Below are 9441 nucleotides of genomic sequence, written 5' to 3' on the forward strand. Positions count from 1 at the left end.
GGACCAAAACTGTTCATCTAGGACTCAGGGACTTTTAGGTGATATTTTAAGTTGTGATGATTAATTTTGTGTCACCCTGACTAGGCTAAGGAACATCAAATAGCTGGTTAAACATTATTTCTGGGTGTTTCTGGTAGGGTGTCTCTGTAAGAGATTAGCATTTGACTTGGTAGATTACATGAAGACCATCTTCTCCAATGTGGGTGGGTATCATCCAGTTGGTTAAGGGCCTACAGAGAATAAAAAGGCAGAGGAGGGGTGAATTCACTCTCTATTGTGCTGACACATCTTTTTTTCCCTCCCTTTGGACATCAGGCACTCCTGGTTCAGGCTGGGACTTACACCATTGGGTACCCTGTTGTCAGGCCTTTAGACGCAGACTGAATTACACTGCTCTCCTATCTGGTGCTCTAGCTTATAGGCAGCAGATCTGGAACTCAGGGCTTCCACACTGTGTGAGCCAATTCTTATAATAAATCTTCTCATATTGTCTCTATATATCCTATCAATTTTGTTTCTGTGGTGAACCCTGACTAATACAGTTGTTGTGGGTATAAATGAAAGCATGCAAGGAAATGTATGTAGCATGAGGAGGAAAGAGGAACTAAAGTGGAGCCCTGAAATACTTCAGAAAAAAGGTAAATAAGATTGAAAATTACCTGAAGGATAGCGTTTAGGAGATCTCTGTTGGCTTCTTGGGGGAAGTTCATAGTGGAAGGAAAATCAGACTGCAGAAGTGGGAAGGGGCTGCAGGGTGGAGTAAGGAGAGTGAGAAGCTGGACAGTGAAGAGGACATTGAAGGGGACAAAGAATGAGCAGAGTGTTTTAGATGGAAGAAAAACGGCCAGTAAAGAGGGAGAGGTGGAGGGTTTGAGGAAAATCAAATAGCTATTTATTAGGTCAAGTTCTATGACTTTTATTTAGCTTAAAAAATAGATTAGTCTAATTTTATTTTTAAATGCTTATTTACTTATTTATTTATTTTGGGAGAGAGAGAGAGAGAGAGAGAGAGAGAGAGAGAGAGAGAGAGAGAGAGAGAGAGAGAGAGAGGGAGAGAGAGAGAGAGGGAGAGGGAGAGAACATGAGCAGGGGAGAGGCATAGAGAAAGAGGGAGAAAGGGAATCCCAAGCAGGCTCCACTCTGTCACCATGGAGCCCAACATGGGCTTGATCCTACAAACCATAAGATCATGTCCCAAGCCAAAATCAAGAGTCCAATGCTTAACTGAGCCACCCAGGTGCCCCTAGATGAGTGTAATTCTAAAATAGATGATTTCATGGAAAAAATAGTGGGTGATTCTGTTTGATGTTAAGTAATCATACTGAGTACATTCTCACTTTTAACTGGAAGTTTTGCCTCATCTAAGTACCCTTTAAAAGTTAATTTTGGTGTGATGAAAATGAGAGAGTTGATTTGCCAAACACAAGGAACATTTGAAGGTAGAATCTGAGCTAAGAAGGAAGCAGATGCGTTCTTTCTGGATCTCATAAACACTTTTTATGTAACACAAGATTCATCATAACCTTGTCAGTGCATGAAGAACTTGCTTTTGAGTAATGGGTTGCCCTTTAATGTACTGTGTTGCTCTCTGTATGTGGGGTTGCTCAGCTAATGCTGGAGGCAGGGTCTTCGACGAGCAGCTCTGCAGGCCACAGTATTCCAGGAGAAATGGGGAACCTGGTCTCTCAGATACACTGCTTCTGCTGCTGCTGCTTCTGCTGGTACTGCGCCCACCAGCTCAGGGCTGGCCTCACTCTCAAAACAGAGGGGCTGATGATTTAGAGCCGGACAGAGAACCATGGCTAAGGTCTCCCCAGTTTCATGTCCTTGAGGGAAGTTTGAGCCAGCCCTGAATGGGTTGTGGTAGGCACTAGAAGGACAATGGAGGAGAAGGAGTGTGTGATTTCTAGAGATCAGGAAGAGGACAGATAAGGGAGGATGAAAGATCAAGCAGAGCCTGTTTTGCTATTCAGCACTTACCAGAAACCAATTAAGCTAGCTGTTTTGCCTCCTACCAAATAAATACAAATGCTGAAGACATAGGTCGTGGCCTAGAGGGCATAAACACTTACATTAGGAAGGTGTATTTAAAATGTTAAGTATTAATCCATTTATTTGCTCAGTATATGATAAAATTCTATGACCAACCTAACAAAAACAGATTTTCATATTAAATAAAGGACTATATGTATTTTAAAATATTTTTATTAATGCTTCTCTACAGTATCTAATGACTTTTATTAGTCATTTCAAAACTAATTCATCATAAGTAATGGAATCTGCTTTTATTTTAAACCAAATTGTATAAATAAACATTTTCTGGCAAAACCCCTTTTATTTGTATGTTATTTATGGGAAATTCAGTTAAGATTAAAAAGGCTCCTCAAATTGCAACCTATTTGACATTATAATTTGTGGCTATATACATATGTAATATATATATACTTAATTGAATTCAAGGATATCAGGAAAATATGAAAAATCTTTAGATTTAAGCCTGGGTTCCAAGTAATACAACAATCAAATTTATACTCTATTTCTGTATTTATGGGGGGCAGATGGCATATATTATTTCAGGGCTAGAAACGCAGAAACAACTAAAATGGCAACTGAGGTTTCCGAGTCCTAGGAAAACTAATTTGAATTGTTCATATCTCTTTTTTTGAAAGCCTAGCTATGAAAACAGAAAAAAATAAAATAAGAGGTCTTTGCTCTCTACTTCTGAACATTCTGTGCTGCTGCAATAAATCATATCATTAAGACATTTCTCTTATTCATACTCTGACAATTTGAGCATGTGGAGAAAATCACTCTAATTAATGGGACAACTCAGAAAATCACAATAATATTAAGGGTAAAGATGTACATTACATATGTCTCTGTGTTCTCACAGATTTATCAGACTCAGAAGACAGAATGAAAAATATTCAATTAGAGATATTTGTAGCATTTTCATTCTCATCAAAGGTCACTCAAGCAATTTATAACGCCGGCACGTCCTGTGTGCTAGATTACCTGGGCATGTTTCTAATATGTCAGATGGACTTCCTGTCCTTTTGTGTTTGAGTCCGAGTGTGTTGAGTAGATAACTCCACTTGCCTTATGTTTTCCTAACGTAGATATTTGCTCTTTTCCCAAACATGCCTCTCCCCCTGCAGCACACGGCTTATTAGTATATTCCATCTCCCTTATCAGAGATTGTCCTTAATGGACATCAGAGGGTTTCAACAGCAAGGGGTTCAACTGAAGTGTTTTAGTTTGATCTGATGCACTAACCAAGACAGTCTATCTGACTGAGCGTGACCAATGTAAGTTTTTCTTCTAGAGGCAAAGAGCTGAATTAAAAAAAATAAAAAAGAATAGCAATCAGAAGAATGATAAATGAATAAGAAAAAATGAATCAAGACAGAGGAAGACCATTTTCACAGAGCAGGAATGTCTAAAACTATTGCAACTGAATAGGTATTATACAGCACAAAACACTTTGAGTTGCCATTTTACTAATGCTATGTGCCATATTTTGTACTACATTTAAATTGTGACTTGTGGAGAATTACGCAGTTGCCTTCGTCTCAGAGAAATTAGCTTCTATGTGAAGAAATCAGCTCTTTTACAGACAAAACTGCCTAATGCTGATTGTGATGGGAAGACTCCAGCTTCCTTTCACAGCCAACCCACTCCTTGGTCAGCTGTCAAAAATAGTCACGTTTTGAATTCCTACGACTACTTCACAAGTAGGTTTTTTTGTTTTTCTTTATAACTAATGCAATTCTGTAGTATGACATTATTACTGGCCAGCTGAAAATATTACGAATGAGTTGGTTTTTGATGACACCCATTACTGACAAGATATCAAAATCTCTTTTGAAAAGAGGTTATCACATTTAAACAGAACAAAATAATCAGATGAGTATAAGGCCAATGCATTAATTGCAGTTTTCCCTATTATTGATTTAATAAATAACATTTTCGAAGCATTTTATAACTTACTAACGAATTCCCCATATAGGATCTTATTTACATCTCACAGCAGCCCAGCAAGAGAAACATTATTAACCCCATTTTCCTTATGTGAACATTGAGATGCAGAAAGATACGCAAGCTGCCCAAGTTCACAGAATTAGTAAGTGGGAAAACCTAAGCTCAGACCTATGGCTTCCCAATTTTATTCCCAGCACCCCCTCCCTCCCAGTAGAACTGGCTGCACCAAATGCTAAAGCCAGATAACAAGGTGAGGCTTGGACATGGGTCACATAAGTCCTTGAAGTCACAGGAGCATTTCTGTTTGCTTCAGGGACCCTCATTGTCTAAAAATTGAGACATTGTACTTAAAGTAACTTCATCATTGAATCTTTAAATGTGGAAAGTCTACACCAGAATATCCTTCCACCATCACAAAAGGCCATTCACCTCTGGGTTTCTCACTGTGGTGTCTTCTCGCTCCACTGTGCAAGTTTACCATGGAAGCCGAGAAACAAAAATTCCCCTAGGGGATGCTTCTCAGACCTCACCCGGATTTGTTCTGCTTGTGCATGTCTGTCTTTATTGGCAGCTCTGTGGTTCAGAAAATACTCACCCAGGACAGTGTGGGGTCGGAGTGGAGAGACACGAGAGGTTGGACGTGGTCCTTCTGCAGCGAGCTACCCCCTGTGTAAAGGAATTCGGGGAGGCGAGGGTGGCAGGAGTGTGTGGGCAGTGCTGCGTGGCCAAGCAGGGGGCTGTGGGATGGATCAGCTGTGGGGGAAGCTTTATGATTTCTAACACTGTGTACCATGTATTGTTTCTGCAAGCTCGGGGCTGCAGGAACAATGCTGTTCCCCCAGGATTCCTGACTCCGACATGATGACAAAAGCACAAACAGCCATGGGGTCTTTTTCTCCTAAAATACATATTATTTAACTTTTGCAGTTTGACTACTGTAAGTAGATGCCATAAAGGAATTTTAAAAGACATGAGTGGGAGCTGTGAATACTGGAGACTACAGAATCAACTCATGCTTAACAAGTCTATTCTAAACAGCCGAGGTGTTTGGAAAGGGACGCACAGCTCTGCTTTTAAATTGCCCAATTTTCTATAAACATATAATTGTATTAATAGTCCACATGGCTGGACTGTTCTAGCAACAATGCCAACCACATGGGGCCTGACACTTCCCCTTAAATGCACTGCACTCACAGAACAGGGGACTCAGGGAAGAAGGGAAAAAGACTTCTCTGTGACTAGGAAATCACCAGAAATATTTAATCCTTTCCAGGAGCCCCCTGGGGATGCAACCTGCAAAATCATTCCAACACTCCTATCTTTTGCCAGGAAGTATGACAAGATCTCTGAGCTAGAGGGAAAGAACTCATGTGTGTAACACAAAATAAATTCACTTTTGGTAATCAATGCTTTTCTTAAAAAAAAAAAGTTGTCAATTAAGTATCAGAAAGTGTGGGTGTACCAGAAGACCTGTGATTATGGAGAAAGCTTTGGATGATCTTTTGTTAGTATGGAGAGTCTTTTATGGCATGAAGCCCCACTCTTTTTTTTCAGTATTCTTTTGTTTTTCAGCAGCAAGATGCATTCACAACTCTGTATCCTCACTTATAGATGGTAAAGCTGAAGGAAAACGAGGTTACCTGGCTGAATTTTAGTTACATACTTGCTGTCATAGTCCCTAATTGTATTGTCACTTGAGGACTTGGTAGGAGGGCAGCCCTTTGGGCCTTGCCCGTCCACGTGGCTTCTGAGGTGTAACTGAAACAGTAAGGCAAAGGACAAGGGTATTTCTCCACATTGGTGGATCTTCTTTCTCACTCCCCTAACCAGCTCCAGTTCAACGCTGGTTCTTCAAACTGCAGAACGCTAGGGGCACCTGGGTGGCTCAGTCAGTTAAGCCTCTGACTTCAGCTCAGGACATGATCTCACGGTTGGGGAGTTCAAGCCCCACGTTGGGTTTCCTGCTGTCAGCACGGAGCCTGCTATGGGTTCTCTGTCCCCCTCTCTGTCCCCCTCTCTGTCCCTCTCCCACTTTCTCTCTCTCTCTAGAAAAAAAAAAAAAGATTGCAGAACATGGATGAGGCAGCGCGGTAGAGGGGTCACGTGTGAGAGTCTGGGATCAGGTAGTCCAGCTTGAAACTTGGCTTTACCTCTTGCAAGTTGTAGAACCTCCAGATGATTGTACTTAACTTTTCTAAGCCTTGGTTTCTTAACCTTGAAAATGAGGCAGATAATAGGGGCTACTTTATGAGGTTGTTACGAAGACTGAATGAAGTTATTCATGTGGTCTTGACATGGTCCACCAGGCCCTGTGCGCCTGACCTGAACTGCTACTACCCCTCTCATCTTTTCTCCTACCGTAGTTTCGCTCTGTCACCCCACTCCAGGCACACTAGGCTCCTTCCTGTTCCTTAAGTAAGTTAAGTCCACTCCCTTCTCAAGGCCTTCACATTTGCTGTTCCCAGTGCCAAGAAGCCTCATCACTGATACCTGCATGGTTCTCCTGAACCTCCTTTGGGGTCTGTTCCTCAAATACCATCTTACCAGAGACTCCTACTGTGGTAGGTAGAAAAACGTCCCCCAAAGATGATGATGTCCCAATCCTTGGAACCCGCAAATATGTTACCTTGTGTGGCAAAGTAGACTTTGCAGCCATGATTAAGTTAAGAGTGTTGGGAAAAGGTGATTATCCTGGACTATCTAAGTGGGCCCACTGTAACCACAGGGCCCCTATAAGAAGGAGAAGTGAGAGGGAGAGGAGGGGGATTTGAAGATGCTGTGTTGCTGGCTTTGAAGATGGAGGAAGAAGAGCCAAGGAATGATATAGCCTCTAGAAACTGAAAACAGCAAGGAACTGGATTCTCACCTAGAGCATCTAGAAGGAATGTAGCACTGCCCATCTATTTTTGACTCTGACCTCCAGAAGGTGGTTGTGCTGTTGTATGGAGCAACAGACCCCAGAGGAGGTTCAGGATAACCACACAGGTATGAGGGATGACGGTTCTTGGCATTGCGAACACCAAGTTTGTGGTAACTTGCTACGGCAGCAGTAGGAAGCAGACATTTTTCTCACTGCATAAAATTGCTCATGTCTCTGCTCCCATCTTTTGTTATTCTACTTACCCTGCTGGATTTGTGTTCACAGCCTGTGCACCACCTGATAGAGTTTAGTTGTCTTGTTTCTATCTCACCTTACTGGAGTGTAACCTTTTTGAGAGAGGGGTCTGTGTTTTACTCACTGTTTTGTCCCTAGATGTGAAAAGTGCCTGGTACATAGTGTGTGCTCAGTGAAGAGTTCTTGGGTGAAAAAAAAGAAAAACTAGAATGGAATAATGCCTCCACAACTTTTGGAAAATGATAACACATATCCCAGTACAGAACTTCTGAACAGTGGACTGCAGTGTCATTGCTACCTCACAAAGGAGTTCCAGAGTGTCTGATACACTGATTTTTGGGGCTCTTGCATAGGCAGGTGGAGTGGCCATGTCTATTTATCCAAGTGTGCCATGCAAATATTATCATGTTCTTTGTGTGGCATTATGGAAAAGGATGTTGTACGGCATATGATGAGGGCATTGACAATGACTACCCTGCAAAATTCAGGGCTCTTTTTTTGAGAGCCAAGTTCCAGAACACAGTTGTATACTGAGCATGAAGCAGGTTTTAGTTAAAGTCTATGTCAACAGATAGGCGTATTTTAATGTGAAATCCATTTTTAGGTTGGCAATGACTTCTTAGAGTAGAATGCCTACTGCTAATAGTAAATATGAACTCAAGGGATAAAACTTCAACAATGGCTTCTATTTGGCTTTTGGGCTCATGCTATACCTTTAGACTAGTTCCTCCTACCTCTGGTGTTTCCTCATTGGAGATGCCCATACTTCTTAGCTTGCAAGGCTCTCTGTTTCATCTATATTGACCAGCTCTTTCAAACAGATTCACTGTCACTGATGTATGGATTTTTTCCTCTTTGACTTTTTTCTTATTACCTCAAGCATTACAGGATTATTGCTCATTAGCCATTTCATTTGTTCCAGTCTTGCTACTGTCATAGGAAGAGCTGACTTCTCTAATAATCAGAGCTGTTCATTCCTGGAATTTGCTGAACCAAATGTCTATGTTTAGGTTGAATGTGCTATTGGAGAAATGGGGCTCATGGGATGAAAGCCATTTAGTGGTGGCCTTCTATTTTGATTTGCTTATTCATTCATTGATCTATTAATTCAATCAGTAGTTATTAAGAAACGCCTATGTGTTGGACCAGGAGATAAATAGAAAACAGAATAGACACTATCCCTGCCATAATAAAGGTAACAGCCTAGAGAAAGTGTTAGACATTGACAAAGGAAAGACAAACATGTTGCGTCTACTTAGGAGAGAACCAAGATTCCAGATGGACCTAGAACCTACTCAGTATTCAACCGTTGTTTAATTAGTGGTTACTATGTATAAAGAACATTTTTTAGGTGCTGGGGATTCAAAAGTGAATAATACTACCAGAGTCTCTGACCTGGTGGGACATACAATATAGGAGAAGAAAGAGAAACAATAAGTAAACAGATATATATTGTCAGTGAATGATAAATACTATGGAAAAGGTAAGAAAGAATGATGAAGGAAATGGTAAGTGGGTAGTACTAGAAAGCCATTCTAGTAGCCATTCAATGAGGTTACACTGAAGTTTGTTTCCTACTTATGGGAACAAGCTCACCTTATCAGGCTTCCTGGAAAAGTACCCGCTGGAGCAGGAGGGACATTCAGAGATGCCCCCAGAGCTTCAGGTAGGCATGCAACGCCAGGTTAGGATCGGTCTTCTGCACAACCTGGAAATACTATTGTTTCCATTAATACTCTCTAGGAGCTCTTTGAGTCCTTTTTGGCCCACACAGTAATTATATAATAAACAGTAATTCAACTTCTACAAAGAGCTGTAGGAGAAGTTTTCAAAAATCAACAGTCATCAGATAGCTGATAAGAAAGCTAATTCTGAGGGGGGAAAAGAACTGAATCTGGGTATATCAGAGACTTAAATGAGATGCAAAACATTGATTTATTGGCAACCTTCTAGCCTAGGCAAATTTTTCTTGTGCCCCTTTGAGGACTCAGTGTGTGGAGTCTTATGACTATGAAGAATGAGCAATGGGTTTAAGGTTGACCAAAGAATAGATATTTAGTGAACATCTACTATGTGAAGGGCTATAAGCCATAGAACTAGAAACTGGAACCAGGAGGCCTTTGTTCTTATTGCTCATCTCCACCTGGAATGTACTTTTATACCTTGTAAATCTGGCTAGTTCTATTTATGCTTCAAAATCCAAGATATCATCTTACATATGCCCTTTTCAGAGCAATGGCTCCCCAACCTAAATAAGATTCGTTACTCCCTGCTTATACTCCATCCTAGGCTTATACATACTGTATTTTTGCTCTTATGTTTATAATTATTTGATTCGTATCTCC

This window comes from Suricata suricatta, chromosome 2 (genome assembly GCF_006229205.1).
Source record: "Suricata suricatta isolate VVHF042 chromosome 2, meerkat_22Aug2017_6uvM2_HiC, whole genome shotgun sequence".
In the NCBI taxonomy this organism is placed as follows: domain Eukaryota; kingdom Metazoa; phylum Chordata; class Mammalia; order Carnivora; family Herpestidae; genus Suricata; species Suricata suricatta.